The following is a 17,575-nucleotide window of genomic DNA, read 5'->3' as shown; positions in this document are numbered from 1 at the left end:
GTCTCAAGACAAAAACTTCTAGCTGACTCCAGAAGTACCCCAGTTGTTGTCCTTCAACCTCAGTAGATCTCCTCCATGTTGTCTGATGTCTTCCTCCTTTGTAGTAACAGAGAGATAGCAGTTCTCTCTATATACTATATACTATCAAAACAAAAAAGCAGTCCAGTAGCACTTTAAAGACTAACAAAATAATTTATTAGGTGATGAGGTGAAAGCTCATCACCTAATAAATTATTTTGTTAGTCTTTAAAGTGCTACTGGACTGCTTTTTTGTCTCCTCTTTTGTGTTTTCCTTGCAGGTTCCATGTGAGAGCTTGACAGTCAGGTGGCTTGTGTGTCCCAATGACTCAAAGAGCTATTCCAGCAGGAGCTACAGCTCCTGGAAGGCTCACCCAAACTGGGCAGGTCAAAGGTAGAGACCAGACAAATTTGGATCTCCCCAAGGCTAAAGGGATTAGCTTAGGGTTAACAATCCCATCAGTTAAACAAAGTTACAGAAACATCTACAAAGAAACCTACAACTACAAAAGCTTTGGGAGGAGTTGACAATCCACTCGGACTGAGTCTGGAGCAAGGCAGGGAAAGTCAAAAGAAAGCTGCCCTGCAGATGACCCTTCTCTTCCAGGATAATCACCTAGTTTGGTATGTGGAACGTTTGGACCATGTATCAAGCGGGTAAGACAGCACAGTTTGCAGCGGAGATGAAACAGTACGTGCTTGCAGTTTTGGGATTGTGTGAGACAAGATGGACACTGTGGGCAGTTACTCTTCAGACCAGGTAAAACCCTCATCTGCTAAGGACAAGTCAGTACAATGAAGACAAATTCAGTTTGTCCACTGTTCCTCAGTGCCTGACTAAGGACTGTCTGAACAGAACATAACTGACAGCTGAATGGAACTGACAGTCTTACTTCTTGGCACTTGTAGGTTGCAGCCAGACCTTTACCATCATTTGAATGCAATTTTTGTATTTAATTTCACAGGGGTTTCTTTTTTTGCCAGTTTGGCAGTCTCAGATTATTGCTTTTCCCACACTCACTTTTCTGAGGCTATGGCCTTGGCAAAGAGAATGACAGGGAAAATATTTATTAGCCCTCGACCTGTCAGAAACTCCATCCAGGCAAAGGATGGGTAGCAATGCCCTATTGCCAGACTTACAGAAACCAAGAAAAAGCTTCAGGAATTTTCTTCTTTAATAAATATCTAATCAACCAATTTCTGAGACCAGCTAATCGAGGTGTCCAAATCTGCTCGATGTCAGTAAGGTCATGCATTGCTTTTCAGCAAGAGAGCAGAACCTATCATGAATAATGCTACAGTATACATGAAGGAGAATGTCCTTTCTACAACTTATGGCCTGGAGGCTTTGTTATTCTTTTAGCTATAATTTAATTTGTCCCTTCCTAAAAGATCTGCTTCCCTGACCCACTTCCCACCCCTGAAAACATGCTCAGCTCATAATTTCCGATTAATGCAATCAATTACTAACCTTTCCCCCAACACTTTCTGCTCTCTGATTGGGATAGAAAGAAAGGGAATCTGCAATTTGCTGGTAGGTGAGGGAGGAGAAAGGCAGAAACAGGGGTAAAACAGCAATAAAAAGTAATTACATAAAAATGCTAACCATATTACATCTGTTAGTTTGCTTAGCCTAGTGGGCTTGAGTCTGCCAAGTTTCTGACATTGTGCACATGCAGACAAGAATAAGAGAAACACGGAAAGGTTCCTTCAATAAGATTATTAAACCAGTGCATGAAAAGTAAGAGTAGTCATTACACTGCAAACGGAGGGAGAGAGAAAGAGAAACTCACTGAAATTTCTTCCTGCAGATTTGCCTTTGTGATCTTTAAGGTGCTATTCTCCTGCTTATGCTCTGTTACCCTGGCAACATACTCCTGTAAAATAAAGATTATTAAAGCGCATATGATTATTTGGCCACTGAACGAATGAGGCAGAGGTTCTGAAATTCCTTATCAGAGAAATTCAATTTTAGGACAAATTGTGTTTTTGCAGCCTCCCATTTTCCCCCTCCCACCCATAATACCAATAAAATCATCATTTCCACAGCTGTACATGATATCTTGTCTCTAATTCTTTCACACATTTTCTTCTTCAGTCCAGGTTTTATTTTAAATTCCATAAAAGCAGAAGCTTTCCCCACTTTATAAGATTTTTTTGGTAGGCAGCTTTTTTAATTTTTGTAACTTGAACACATTTTCCTTATGATATACACAGTGAGGAAGCCAGTCAGTTTCCTGTGCCTAACACACAGCAGTAGTCATAGAAGAGACTCACATTCAGCCTGTGGTCAGAGGAGCCTAAAAAGCTAAGATGAAGTTTGGAGAGGCCATTACTGAGTGTTGCACACTTACACAATGGCCTCGCCCATCTGTTTCCTTCATCTGGGAGCCTGCTTCCCTTGAGTTCCATGTTGTTTCTGCTCTATTTTAAGTTTATCTCAAGAGTGGGCAGTTTGGAAGCTGATGACATGGCAGTCTAAGATGGTCTTCAGCTAATGCCTTCTCTCATGGGCATTTAGTTGCTGGCAACACTGTTCAACTCCAAAACTATCTACTGTCCCAGAGAAAGACATCCTGTAATCCCTTATCACTGATTAAGATAGTATCTAAAACTGAGCTGGCAGACATCACATCAAGGCTTGTAAAACAGTTGGAAAGGACCTCTCTTAGGTATTTTTAACACTGCTTTGTTACTATGACAATTTTTGCTGCTTCTGTACTACAAATATAATTAATTGTGTTGTCCAAAGGTGCTTTCTTCTTTGCAACTGTGCATTATTATGATGTGTTTGTATAGTTAATGTCTGGAGGACTTGGAACCCCTTTGTGCCAGGGACCATACACAAAGAATAAGAACAGAAGACATTTCCTATACCAAAGAACTTACAAACTAAAAAAGACAGGACAAACAAACGGTCCAATACTTTTTCCTCCTTTCACCTCTTTGTTCTCTCACAATCTCTCACTGACAACTGTCATGGCTTCCATTGAAGCCTGAGTGTAGTATATTGCATTTCTCTGAACACCATCAGACCTGGGCTTAGTCCACAGGGAAGTCAGAAGTCGTGAACCCAGATGAAGTGACAGCAGCTCCAGCCAGTGTGGGAGAGAACTGCTGATATGACTGTTTATGGTGGATGGTATTACTTCTGTTAAGGTGCGTAACACTCTACCAGTGTGGACCAAGAAGCAATACAGAAGAGCCTGATAACTGAAAATAGAAAGTAGACGTGTATTAAACTCACAAAATGAGTCAGATTCAGGATCAAATTAATCTCCAAGCCTTTTTTCCCCAGTAGGAATCTTTGTTAGTCCAGCACTACAATATTTCTCATTTTTGAAAAACAAGAGCTTATACGTAATTCCAAAGAAACACACTCATACTATTTTTACGCCAACCTTCAAACACGTGCAGAATACAACACATTAACTGGGGCCCTGGGTGCAGGCCAACAGCACTGGGGGAAACCTGCAGGTGTTAGTCACTCCCAGCACTGTGCAGCAGGTGTCACTACAACCCCATTGGCCTGAGGAATTTGGTGGTCTGGAATGCATAGAGAAAATTGGATACAGAACAACTAAATGGACAATGGATTTACATCGGCAAAGAAAAAGGCTGTGAAACATCTACACAAAAAGGAAACAAATGCTGATTAAATGCCAAGGAAGTCACCATCCCAACAGTAAGTGCTGAGTTTTCAATGAAAAAGGAGGTAGCGGGAGGAGAAAGAAGAAAGAAAGGTGCTCTGGCCAGAGGGAGTCATTAAGTGGACTGGGGAGTGCAGGGACGGGAATCACAACTTGGACCAGCCTTATGCACCTAGAAGAGTTTATTTTAACATCACATCAGCTTGTGCAGGCTGCACTTGGCCACAGGAAAGGGGAGCTAAATGCACAGTTGTGCAGATAGTCCAGTAAGGATTATAAAACAAAGTCTTTCAATTGAAAAGCCTCACAAATTAACTCCAATTACTGTCACAGTCACCAAAAAGGAGGCACAGGACTCGGGGCTGCACTTCCTCTTGCTTTATTATTGTATCTCTGCTCAGGCAGGAACAGTTAAAAGCTATCCCCTTTGTGGTACTGCAACTATGAACAATTTTTTTTTTTTAAACAATGTAGAACCGGGTAAAAAAAAACAAACTTGGACTAGGGTAACAGCTAAGAACACGAACAAGCTAACTAACTGAACTTGATCTCATTGCAGAGGAGTAGTGCGGCTTGGTCTGCCGCCAAGGATGGTAGAGAAGGAACTCCGGGGCTCGCACTGCTTGCACACCAGAGAGCACAACGCAGCACTTCTATGCATGTGCAATGCAGGAAGCTAGGCCATGGAAGAATCTTCAAGCGTCGGTGTGAGGACGCACCAACACCCAGAGTGGAGCACCCGTGGGGACACTACTTGAAGGAGAAGCTTAACATCTCCACATTCCGATAGCCCGGGAAGAATGCAAACAATCGCGCTGGGTATCCAGTTTATACGCCTTTGCTTTCCTTACCAGGAGGCTGGGGATTGAGAATTAAAAATCAGGCCCAGGTAGATGCACCTGATCGATCAAACAAAGAGGACTCTTCTCCTTCAGGTAGCATTTAAAAATGTATACACGCTCAGAGGAAATTGCTTCTTTTAATATCACATCACACTCCACTCAGAATTGTTCCTGTTTGTCCTCAGATTAATAACTATGAGTGTATGCAACTACAGGTTCCACCTCCCAAAACCATCATGCTCTGGTCCAGCAACATCCATGGCCCTGCTGGACTACAGATGTTACAGGACCAGAGAGCACTGGGCTGTGAGGATGCTCGGAGGGAAGCCTGGCGGGGCTTATTTTCTGGGGCCAGTGCTCAAGGCGCCAGAGCCATGAAGACAATGCCCTGGGACCAGAACTGCACTGGCAGCTCAGCAAGGGATGGAATTAGCCTCTGCAGGGTCAGGGCCACACTGGCAGCCCACCTGGTGCCCAAGGGCTGGAGCTGCACTGGCAGCCTGGCCAGGACTGAAACCAGTGTCCACAGGGACAGAGCCACAATGGGAGCCCAGCCATGGCAGAAGCCACCCTCTGCAGGGCAGGGGATACAGCTGGCAGCTTGGCCAGGACTGGAGGTGGCCTCCACAGGGCTGGAAGATGGGGACGCGACCAGCAGACCAGCCGCATCTGGGATCGGGGCCAGCACAGGCCAGGTTGTAAGGAGGGTGTTGGCGGGTGCTTGAGTTGGTGGGGACGGAGGCAGAGGGGCCAGTGGGGCATGGAGCTGCCAGCCAGGAGGGGCAGCAGGCTGAGAGGGTGATGCAGGGAGACCTCCCTTTGTTCAGCAAATTCCCACATTGGGGCCGGTCAGGTCTCGAGGGTGCCAGATAAGGGAGGTGCAACCTGTTGTAATGTTTGTGTGCCATTATTAATGAGCAACCAAAGTGCCCACTAGATGAGGCCATCTCAGATCATGAAAGGGATAGCAGAATATTTCCGTAGGGAACAGTAAAAGTCTCAGAACAAAGTCCTGTGAGTGTTCCTTTGGATTAATTTACATGGAAGAGTGGCTCGGTGAGTTGGAAGAGTTGGGTTCAATTCCCTGTTCTATTAGACTCCCCAGATCACCATTAGCAAGTCCTTATCCTTTGTGCCTCAGTTCCCAGCTATAAAAGCATTGTGTGAGCTTAGATGGATTTTGTCAGGATAAATACTGTGATGATTTTGAACAGAGCCTAGAAAGGATTGTATTAACTACCTCAGTAGAAGCCACAACACGATATGAACCACTTGCAGATAATCAAGGAGTCTCACTGTATCTCTGGGGAGTTCTGAGCAGCACCACTTGCTCACAACCAGTTGGGATGTAGTATGGAGAAGTGTTTCTGCTGTACCACCCTTTGCCCCATGGGAGTTCCAAGGACATACATATACATACGTATCTCATAGAACTGAAAGGAACCTCGAGAGGTCATTGAGTCCAGTCCCGTCCTCTTGGCAGGACCAAGCAACATCCCTATGGTTTATCCCTTTACAGAGCCACGTAACAGGACCTCTTGACTAATATTTTTTTGTAGGAAGCAACAATGTTCTAGTCTTAATCCCTAGATTCTAATGAACCTGCATCGCTAACTACTTTGCTCACTACACTTTACTCATTTGCTTGCAGGCAGCCCAAAACAAATCACTTTCATACATCCTTATGGCATCTGCCTTTTCGGTCAACAAAGAACCACTCTTAATTATTCAAAGCCCGTTATCTAAAGGAGACTTGTTTAGTATTATGCTTGTACAGCTATCAACCCCAAATGTGTTCAGGCTGTTATGGAGAGACAATGTTGGCTTGTGATTAAAACCAATCCATGTTCCGTTCCTGCCTCTGCCATTGTCACAAGGTGTGACGTAAAATTTATTCAACATTTTTGTCTCCATTTTCCCATCTGTAAAATTCAGTAACTCTGCCAACCAGTGTTCTCTGTAAGCTAGGCAGTTGGGCAGCTGCCCAGGAGAGATTCAGGCATGACCCAGTAAATCAGTGGAGCACCCACAGCCACCCACAGCTGGTATAGAATCATAAGGCTGGAAGGGACCTCAGGAGGTCATCTAGTCCAGCCCCCTGCCTCAAGCACGATCAACCCCACTAAGTCATCCCAGCCAGGACCGTGTCAAACTTGGACTTAAAAAACTCGAGGGATGGAGAATCCACCACCTCTCTAGGCAACGCACTCCAGTGCTTCACCACCCTCCTGGTGAAGTAGTTTTTCCTAATATCCAACCTACACCTCCCCCTCTTCAACTTCAGACCATTAGCCCTTGTTCTGCCATCTGACACCACTGAGAACAGTTTCTCACCCTCCTCTTTAGAGCTCCCCTTCAGGAAATTGAAGACTGCTACTAAATCACCTCTAAGTCTTCTCTTCCATAAACTAAACAAGCCCAAATCCCTCAGTCTGTCCTCATAGGTCTTGCGCTCCAGCCCCTTAATCATTTTCGTTGCCCTTTGCTGAACCTGCTCTAGCACTTCCTCATCCTTTATATCCTGGGGGAGCCCAAAACGGGACACAATGTTCCAGATGTGGCTTCACCAGTGCCAAATAGAGGGGAACAACTACTTCTCTAGATCTGCTCGAAATGCTCCTCCTAATGCACCCCAGTCTGCCGTTAGCCTTCTTGGCTACAAGGGCCCACTGTTTACTCATATCCAGCCTTTCATCCACCATAACTCCTAGGTCCCTTTCCATCCTACTGCTGCTTAGGCAGTTGGTCTCCAGCCTGTAACAATGCTTGGGATTCTTCCATCCCACGTGCAGGACTCTACACTTCTCCTTATTGAACCACAACAGATTTCTTTTGGCCCAGCCCTCCAATTTATCCAGGTCACTCTGGATTCTCTCTCTACCCTCCAATGTATCTACCCCACCCCCGCCCAGTTTTGCGCCATCTGCAAACTTGCTGAGGGTGCAATCCAGTCCCTCATCCAGGTTATTAATAAAGATGCTGAACAACATGAGCCCCAGAACTGAGCCTTGCGGCACTCCACTTGAAACCAACTGCCATCCAGATACTGAACCATTGACCACTACCCGTTGGGCCCGACCATCAAGCCAGCTTTCTATTCATCTTATAGTCTAAGGATCCAATCCATACTTCCTTAACTTATGGGCAAGAATGTTGTGGGAGACTATATCAAAAGCTTTGCTGAAGTCAAGGTATATCACATCTACTGACTTCCCCATGTCCACAGAGCCTGTTACCTCATCATAGAAGCTAATCAGATCGGTCAGGCAGGACTTGCCCCTGGTGAATCCATGTTAGCTACTTTTGATCACTTTCTCCTCTTTCAAGTGCTCCAAAATGGATTCCTTGAGGATCCCCTCCATTATTTTCCTAGGGATTGAGGTAAGGCTGACTGGTCTATAGATCTCTGGATTGTCCTTCTTTCCTTTTTTAAAGATGGGCACGACATTTGCCTTTTTCCAGTCATCCGGGATCTCTCCCAATCTCCAATTTAATCTGGAATTAAGTGCAAAGGAGCCAATTGTGATTTTAGGTTGCATGCGGAGCACCAAGAAGCAAACATGCACCATTTGGAGTGGTAAGCACCTCAGATAATTTGCTGACGACTTTGTATTAGGACCTCTTTAGCTTGCGTGGAGCAAAAATGTTCAGGTGCAGTGAGCCAACTAGGAGCCACGCGATGAGGTGAAGGGTCTGTATCAGAGAATGAAGCAGGTATCCTCGGTTCTCATATTGGAGTGTGGGAAGTGCTGGGAGCATCTACGTAGGGTGTAGCGACATGTGATGTAGTAATAGAAACTAATGCTGGTGAGCCCATGCAGAAGTTACTAATATGACTGTGGCCCCATCTGTCCAAATCTTGCGCAAGACTTTGGGGATGAGCACCATGGGAGGGAAGGCATAGAACAGGGCTCCCTTCCATTTGATGAGAAAAGTTTCGCCTAGTGATTTGGTCCCTACCCCACCCCTCGAGCAATGATAATGGTATTTGTTGTTGTGGTAGGTGGTGAAAAGGTCTACCACTGGACTGCCCCATCGGTGAAAGAGGAGATGGAGGACCCATTGTGCAGCTCCCACTTGTTGTCTGGGGCAAAGTGCCTGTGGGGGGAATCTGCTGTAATGTTGTCTGTGCCAGGTAAATAAGATTCCACATGGATGGTGGTGTTTTGAATGCATCACTTACACAGTTGGATGGCTTCCGCACATGGGGATTGTGAGTGTGCTCTGCCCTGCCAATAGACATAATACATCGCTGTGATGTTGTTGGTAAGCATTTTGACTGTGGTGTTGGAAATGAGCTCACGGAAATGACGACAGGTGTTGAGGACTGACCTGAGCTCTAACAGGTTGATGTGCAAAAGAACCTCAGTTGGTGACCAACAACCTTGAACCAATCTGGTACCCATGTGGGTGCCCCAGCCCAGAAGGGAAACTTCCATAGTGATATGCACCGCAGGTTGTTAATGTTGAAAAGGTACGCCTGCCAGCAGGTTGTACTATATTGTCTACCACGTGAGGGACTGACAGATCTTTAGAGCAATGGCACTCAACCTTTTCCAGACAGAGACCCATTTTGAAAATTTAGGAAGGCTTGGTGACCCGAGGCAATTCAAAACTGGCAGGGTCGAGGGAGCAGTGCTGTGACTCTCTAATTTTGCACTTCAGGCAAGAATATAAAATTGAGCTCCCTTGTGTTTATATAGTCATAGTAGTGGTTTCATAGAAAAAGGGAGAACACTAATGATAATAAAATAACATTACGTTTATTATAGTTAATTATTATATTATTATAGTTGATCTGAGTTATGGTGGAGGAAAATCCCTCAACCCCAAACCGCTCCCACCTGCTCCCACAGCTTAAACCCCACACTCAGAGTCTGGAGGGGCTGGGGGCAGTCACACTCAGAGGATGAAGGGGATGGGGGAGTCACACTCAGAAGCTTGCGGGGAGACATGCAGAGACCGGGGGAGTCACACTCAGCTGGGGGGCTGGGAGGATCACGCTCAGAGGCTGGTGGAGCTTGGGGGGGGGGTGTCACACTCAAAGGCTGGGAGATCGGGAGGCTGGGGAGAGTCACACACAGAGGTTGGCAGGGGGTCATACTCAGAACCTGGGGGAGTCACACTCAGGCTGGGGGTTGGGGCTCACATTCAGAACCTGGAAGAGTCACACTCAGGGCTGGGGGCGCTGGAAGGGTCAAACTCAGGGACTGGAGGATTTGGTGGGCTGGGGTAGTCACACAGGGCTGGATGGGTCACTCAGCGGCTGGGGGTGCTGTGGGGAGTCACAGTCAGAGGCTGGAGGGAGATATAAACAAAAAATGAAAACTGACAAAGCAGCTACACAGAACAGGAGAGGCAAAAGCAGGGAAGAGAGGAGGGGGATAAAAATTACTGTAAGAGTCTATTAAGTGGCTTGCCTGGGATGGGTACAAATATCAAAAGGTGGAGAAGCTGTCTTTGGAATGCATAATTGCTTCCCTATTGATAGAGATGGCTGCTGCTTGTGGCAGCATTAAGGAGCTGCCAATGGCTAAGAGCCACATGCAGCTCCGAGCTGCTGGCAACCCCCTTAACAAATCTAATTGCGACCCATGTTTGGATTCTGACCTAAAGGCTGGCAATTCCTGCTTGAGAGGAAGGGAAATTGACCTGTGGAAAGTATTCCTTGTGTGATTGCAATTGGAGCTTATCAAATGCTGTAAAATGTGAAAGTGAAGTCTGGCATATTGGACTACACATGTGGTAGCTGCCATGTGGCCCAATAGCTTTAAGTACACAGCTATCTAAACTGTTGGGCTGGTGGGGACGGCTTGTATTAAGTCCTGAATTGCCTGAAACCTTTGCAGGGGCGGTATGCTCTGGCAAAGATAGCATTGAGCCTGGCCTCTATGAACTCCAAGTTCTGTGTAGGGATGAAAGAAGATTTCTGGTTGTTGACTAATAGTCCAAGATGACTGAACATACTGTTGGTGATAGCAACCATATTGGAAGTCTTTGTCAGGGATTTGCCCTGGATAAGGCAGTCATCGAGGTAGGGAAATATGATGACTCCTCGATGTGAATGGGCCATGAATACTGCCGGGTTTTGGAAATTACTCTTGGCGCAGTGGACAGTCTGAAGGGTAGTACCTGATATTGAAAACGTTCCATGCCTACTGTGAAGTGGAGGAATCGTCCATGTGCTGGATGGATTGTAACCTGGAAGTATGCATCCTGAAGGTGGAGGGCAGCAAACCAGTCGTTGTGCTCTAGTTCTGGTACGATGGAAGCAAGCATCACCATCTTAAACCATCGTTTTTGTAAGTATCGCTTTGAGCCCCGAAGGTCCAGTTTTGGTCTCCATCCCCCTGTTTTTTTCTGTGTGAGAAAGTAACAGGAATAAAAACCCTTTCCCTTGAATTCTTCCGGTAACCTCTCCACACCTCTGATGAGAAGAAGGTGGTTGAATTCTTCAGGGAAGGGTCTCCTGAGAGAGGTCCCTGAAGAGGGACAAGGTAGGTTGGGTGGTTGATGGGATGGAGGGAAAGGGAATAGGATCACCTGAGTGAATGATTTCTAGAACCCACATGTCAGTGGTGATGGAGGCCCATTGGTGGAAAAGGCCTCAGACCATGGTGAAACTTGTGGGTAGTAGGACAGTTCAAGAGGGTGAGGTAGGCTGGTTTGGTGTCCTTGATGAAACCGTCAAACGTGCTGCCTGGCAGACTGGTGAGGTTGCATGCAACTGTTGTTATTTGGTGCTTGGGCGTAAGTTGTTGTGAGTGAGGTTGGTCGAATGTATGTTGCTGCTGAGTAATCAAAGTGCCTATGGTATGGAGTGAATCAGTGCTGTCGGTAGGGAGGTGTGTACATTCCTAAAGTGAGGAGTGTTGTGCGTGAGCCTTTACTTGAATGTTGGACTGAATCAGTCCTTTCGGTGAACAGTTTGGACCTATCGAAAGGAAGACCTTCCACTGTAGACTGGAGCTCCTCTGGCACCCGTGCCGACGGTAAATAGGAAGTGTGTCTTATAACTAGGCCCATAGCAGTGGCATGTGTTGCCATATCGGCTACATTCATCACAATCTGAATGGCTGTTCTAGCGGATACATACCCCTCCTGTACAACAGACTTTAAAATAGGCTCATTAATAGTTCATTAAGTGTGCCAATTTGGAGTTATTATTGAAGTCATGATTAGATCAATGGGCTGAGTAGTTGGCAATAAATAGTACAAGAGTGGCAGAAGAGTAGACTTTCCTTCCCAAAAGGTCCAGCCTCTGAGTCCTGGTCTGGTAAAGGTACCTTACAGTGCAGCACTTTGGCTGTGTGGTGAGCAGTATCAGCCACAGCGAGTTAGGCTGGGGATGGGTGAGTAAAAACTCCATCCGTCTAGGAGGAAAAAAATACCATTTATCCACGTGCCTGCTGAAAGGTGGCAAAGACACTGGAGTTTGCCAAATGTCCTCTGTAGCCTCCAGCACAGCCTCATCTAGAGGATAGCACTTTGGCACTTTAGATTTGTCGTAGATTTTTGAGGAGACGATGCCTCTTTTGCTCCGTCTCAGCTATTTTAAACTCTTGACTGAGGGCAAGAAGCTTGAATAATTCACTAAATTGCTTGGTGTCATTGGGAGGGGACATGTCTCCCGATATGATAGCCTCATCCAGTGAGGAGAATGACTGATCAGTTGGAGAAACAGCCTCCTGGTGGTCGTCGCTGTCCAATACCTGTCTCTCCTCTGGCTCAGAGTGCTGCTGGAGGGGGGAGGGTATGATGAAGAATGGAAGATGATTGTGGAGGAACAGGAGAATGCCAGAAAGAAACAGAAGCATAGCGGGTGTCTCTTTTAAAAGGTGATCTATGCAGATAAGATGAATAATACAGCGAATAGGAGCGATGACAGTGTCGATAATAGTACAATCTGGAAGGAGACAGTTATGCTCAATATTGTGATGTTCTATAGCGGACCCATGAAGATAAGTAGGGTGAGTGAGGAGATTTCCAAGTCACATAGGAAGGTATAGGTGAAGGAGAAGAAAAGATGTGATGTTGGTATTCAATTTGAATCTCGCTGGGCTTTGAAATGGTGAGGGTAGCCTCCTAGGAGAAGAACGACATGGCTTGTCCCAAGGCAGTGTGAATGAGTGCCTTTGCGGAGATAATGAGGGTGCTGGAGAGAAGGTTAAGGATGGTGAACATGGGGAAGAGCTACGGTACTTAGTTTGTGTAGGAGCCTTGCGTGATTCCCTGCAAGGAGATGCAGTAGCTGTAGGCACCAGTTCCTCTGATGCAGACTCTCTCAGCACTGGCTTCTTTGGTGCTGTCCTTGGTGCCATACTTGGTGTCGGGTCTGCTGCTGTTGAGTCTCTTGGTGCTGACTGCTTAGGTGCCGGATCTTTTGGTGGCCTATCCCTTGGCACCGTGTCTCTGGGTGCCGGTCTCAGGGTAGGATCTTGAGCCAGTGCCATAGCCTGTGGTGTCAGTGAATATCTCAGCACAGGCAACTCTACCAGTGCCTTGTGTTTTAGGGCTACCGATGCCAAAGCTGACTTAGGTGCCAGCATATCTGGGGAACGTGCAGCAGCAGGTTTCTTTGCCAGTTTCCCATTTAAGGCCGGTTTTGGTGCGGCCAACTCAGAGCCCTTCTTGTGGGGCTTATTGGAGCTTCTGGATCCACTCTGTGAGCGCAGACAGTGATCTTGTTAGAGACACACAGTCCTTCTTTGGCGAGGTCTCTAAGGTTAATGACGCTCACCTTTCAGGTGAATGAGCCTCGGGGGAAGCCACAGCCTCTGACGACAAAGGCTGGAGGGCTTTATCAAATAGCAGCATTCGGAACCGCATTTCTCATTCATGGTGGGCGGTAGCTGTAAGCTTAGAATAGTGCAAACATTTTTGGGGCACATGGGCTTCACCGAGGCATTTGATACAAGAGGCATGCCCATGTGACACTGGCATCACCTTGTGGCATGTGTCACATTTCTTGAAACCCAGAGAACCAGGCACATTGGTGCTTAGCACAGGAGCAAACAAAGAACTAACAGAAAACTGCTTCTTCTTCCTTTTTTTAAGTAAACAAAAACTTATTGGTTTATAGGGTAAACTCTCACTCTGATGTTACTATGAATTCTAAACTTTAATCAATAATGTGAATTTTCTTCTTTTTTTTAAAAAACAAAAAGAGAGAGAGCAGGAACTATTAAACTAAGTAAATAACTATGTACAAAGGCTCTTGAGATAGTGTCACTCTGAAGGATCCCCATGAGAAGAGGAGAGAAGAACGTTCCATCTGCAGCCTGAGGCGGCTGAAGAGAAACTGGCAGGATCCGGACTGCCTGTGTCACCAAAAGGGTGCCAATGGCAAGGGGCAGCAGCTGCACATGCGCAGTCCAGCTGACTACAGCTCTAGGAAATTCTCTGTCTGCGGTGCCAAGACAAGCCCAGTACCTGATGTAGAGCACCCATGAGGACCACTCGAAGAAGAACTAGATGATTCTTGACCGCTCTATAACAGCCTTTAATGCATTTGGAGACTTAGCCGGTCTCCCCCCCACCCAGTTTTCTTTTCTCAAGACTAAACAGCCTCAGGTTTTGTTTTTGGTTTTTTTTTTTTAAACATTTCTTCAAATATCCAGTTTTCCAAACCATTTTTCATTTATGTTGCTCTCCTCTGGACTCCCTCTAATGTGTCCACATCTTTCCTAAAGTGTGGTGCCAGAGTCGGACACAGTACTCCAGTTGATGCCTCATGAGTGCCAAGTAGAACCGAACAATTACCTCCTCTATCATACGCACAACACTTCTCTAATGACGCTACAGAATGATATTACACTTTCTCACAACTTTCTCACATTGCTGATTCATATTCAACTTGTGTTCCACTGTGAACCCCAGATCCTTTTCAGCACTGCTACCACCAACCTAGTTATTCCCTGTTTTGTAGCTGACCACTTTATTTTTCCCTCATAAATGAAGTATGTTACTTTTATCTTTATTGAATTTCATTTTGTTGACTCCAATTTGTCAAGGTTTTTCTGAATTCTAATCCTGTCCACCAAAATGCGTGGTGTCATCTGTATATTATATATAAGTATGAAAACCTTGGGCCAGCCACATACACCACGAAATTTTGAAAATAGTACAAAGCATAACTCTTACCCACAACAGATCCCATTCTTATGTTACATGTACAGTACAAAAATAACTGAAGTGGGATGGGTAAGGGTTAAAATGAAAAGTAGGTTCAACTGATGCACAGTAGATAACTCTCTGAAGAGCAGGTCTAGAAAGGAAGTTTCTTATGACACACACCTCTATTGTAGCACTTATGGCAGGTCTACAGTATAGCAGAAGGTCAAATTAAGAGACTCAATTATAGCTACATTAATTACATACCTAGAGTCAATGTACATTAATTCAGGCTTCCGCGTCATCTCCACTAAGTGAGGTTGATGGAAGCATGTGCTCCCATTGACTTCCCTTACTCCTAACAGGGAGGGATAAATAATATGATGGAAGGTATAAAGTCATTGTATAAATCTCTGACATGTCTCCAACGTGAATATTTCATGCAGATGTGATTAGCCCAGCTCAAAACATAATAGAAATAGAAAAGGTTCAGAAAAGAGAAAAAATAAATGGCTGCATATGAGGACAGATTAACAAAACTGGGACTTTTCAGCTTGGAAAAGAGATGACCCAGGGGAGGACATGATAGAGGGCTATAAAATCATTTTGACTGGGGTCCAGAAAATAAATAATGAAGTGTTATAAATAACACTTGTAACAAAAGCACGATGGATAAACAAATGAAATTAAGAAGCAACAGGTTTAAAATTAGAAGATGTTCATAGAATCATAGACTCCTAGGGCTGGAAGGGACCTTGGGAGGTCATCTAGTCCAGCCCCTTGCCTAAGGTAGGACCAATCCTAACTAAATCATCCAAGCCAGGACTTTGTCAAGCCAGGACTTACAACCCTCTAGGGATGGATATTCCACCATCTCTTTTGGTAATGCATTCCTGTGCTTCACCACCTTTCTGGTGAAACAGTTTTTCCTAAAATCTAAACTACACCTCTCCCTCTGTAACTTCAGACCATTGCTCCTTGTTCTGCCATCTGTCACTACTGAGAAGAGTCTCCCACCATCTTCTTTTGAGCCCCCTTTCAGGAAGTTGAAGGCTACTATCAAATCACCCCTCACTCTTCTCTTCTGCAAACTAAATAACCCAAAATCCTCTCCTCATAGGTCATGTGCTCCAGCCCCCTAGTCATTTTCCTTGTCCTCCACTGAACTCGCTCCAATGTAGCAATATCCTTTCTATAATGGGGGACCCAGAACTGGATGCAATACTCCAGATGTAGCCTCACCAGTGCCAAATCGAGAGGAATAATAACTTCTATAGATCTGCTGGAAATGCTTCTTCTAATGCATCCCAATATGCCATTACCCTTTTTGGCTACAAGGGCACACTGTCGACTCATATCCAGACTCTCGTCCACTGTAATCCCCAAGCCCTTTTCTGTGGCACTGCTACTGAGCCAGTCAGTCCCCAGCCTGTAACAGTGCTTGGGATTCTTCTGTTCCAAGTACAGGACTCTGAACTTGTCCTTTTTGAACTTCATCAGATTTCTTTTGGCCCAATGCTCCAACTTACCTAGGTCACTCTGGACCCTGTCTTTACCCTCCAACATATCTACCTCTCCCCTTGCCTAGTTTCACCTGTAAATCTGCTGAGGGTGCAATCCATCCCATCACCCAGGTCATTAATAAAGATGTTGAACAATACCAGCCCTAGAACCGATCCTTGGGGCACTCCACTTGAAACCGACCACCAACCATAGAGCCAATGTTCACTACGCATTGGGCCTGACCATCTAGCCACCTTTTTCTTTCCATCTTACAGTCCGTGTACCCAATCAATGCTTTCTTAACTTATGGGCAAGAATGTTGGGGGAGACGGTATCAAAAGCCTTGCTGAAGTCAAGGTATATTACATCCATTGACTTCCCCATGTCCACAGAGCCAGTCACTTCATCATAGAAGCTGATCAGATTGGTCAGGCATGACTTGCCCTTGGTGAATCCATGTTGACTACTCTTGATCACTTTTCCCTCTTCCAAGTGCTTCAAAATGGATTCCTTGTGGATCTCCCCCGCTACCTGCCATGATTTTTCCAGGGACTGAGCTGACCAGTCTATAGTTCCCTGGATTGACCTTCTTTCCTTTTTTTAAAGATGGGCACTACATTTGCCTTTTTCCAATCATCTGGGACCACCCCCAGTTTCCATTTGTTTCCAAAGAAAACAGCCAAAGGCTCTCCAAAGACATCTGCCAATTCCCTCTGTACTCTTGGATGTATTAAATCCAGACTCATGGATCTGTGTGTATCTAGCTTTTCTAAATAGCACTTAACCTGTTCTTTACACACAGAACACTACCCACCTCCTTCCCATACTGCATTGCCTAGTGCCGTAATCTGGGAGCTGACCTTGTCCATGAAGACTGAGTCAAAAAAAAGCATTGAGTACTTCAGCCCTCCCCATAACATTTGTCACCAGGTCACCTCCCTGTTGTGAAGGGCAAGACTATAACAGGATTCAAAAAAAGTAATAGATATGTTCATGGAGGATAGGTCCATCAATGGCTATTACCCGGGATGGGCAAGTATAGCATCCCTACCTTTTGTTTGCCAGAATCTGGGAATGGGTGACACTTAATTATTACCTGTTCTGTTCATTCTCTCTGGGACACCTGGCACTGTTCACTGTCAAAACACAGGATACTGAGCTAGATGGACCTTTGATCTGACCTGGGAGTCATTATAATGTCCTATGGGCATTGTTAGGAAGGTTTGCAGAATGCTCTGCAAATAGGGCAGTGATCCCTGCACAGCGCAGTTCTTCAGTACATTAACAGTCCTGTACAGCAAGCAAAGCTTACCTGAAGTTCAGTCTCTAGCGTAGCCACTTTCCACTTAGACACTCTCTCCAGCTCTTCCATTGTCTGTACCACGACATTATTGTGGTCACTCAGGTCCCTTGCATAGGGCTGGAGAAGCCTCACCTTCATCTGTAAAT

General features: G+C 45.5%; 1 long non-coding RNA gene across 1 annotated transcript in view; it reads right to left on the bottom strand.

Annotated features, from left to right (window-relative positions):
- LOC142020871 (uncharacterized) overlaps nt 1–17,575 on the bottom strand; it is a 210,341-nt gene that overhangs the window by 58,320 nt on the left and 134,446 nt on the right. Inside the window, exon 2 of the long non-coding RNA XR_012647531.1 lies at nt 17,439–17,567. This is a non-coding gene — a long non-coding RNA (uncharacterized LOC142020871). The remainder of the gene's footprint in view (nt 1–17,438; nt 17,568–17,575) is intronic.

The sequence above is a fragment of the Carettochelys insculpta genome, chromosome 14 (assembly GCF_033958435.1).
Source record: "Carettochelys insculpta isolate YL-2023 chromosome 14, ASM3395843v1, whole genome shotgun sequence".
Taxonomy (NCBI): domain Eukaryota; kingdom Metazoa; phylum Chordata; order Testudines; family Carettochelyidae; genus Carettochelys; species Carettochelys insculpta.
Note: the sequence above shows the minus strand (reverse complement) of the source record. Positions and strands in the feature narration are given on the sequence as shown.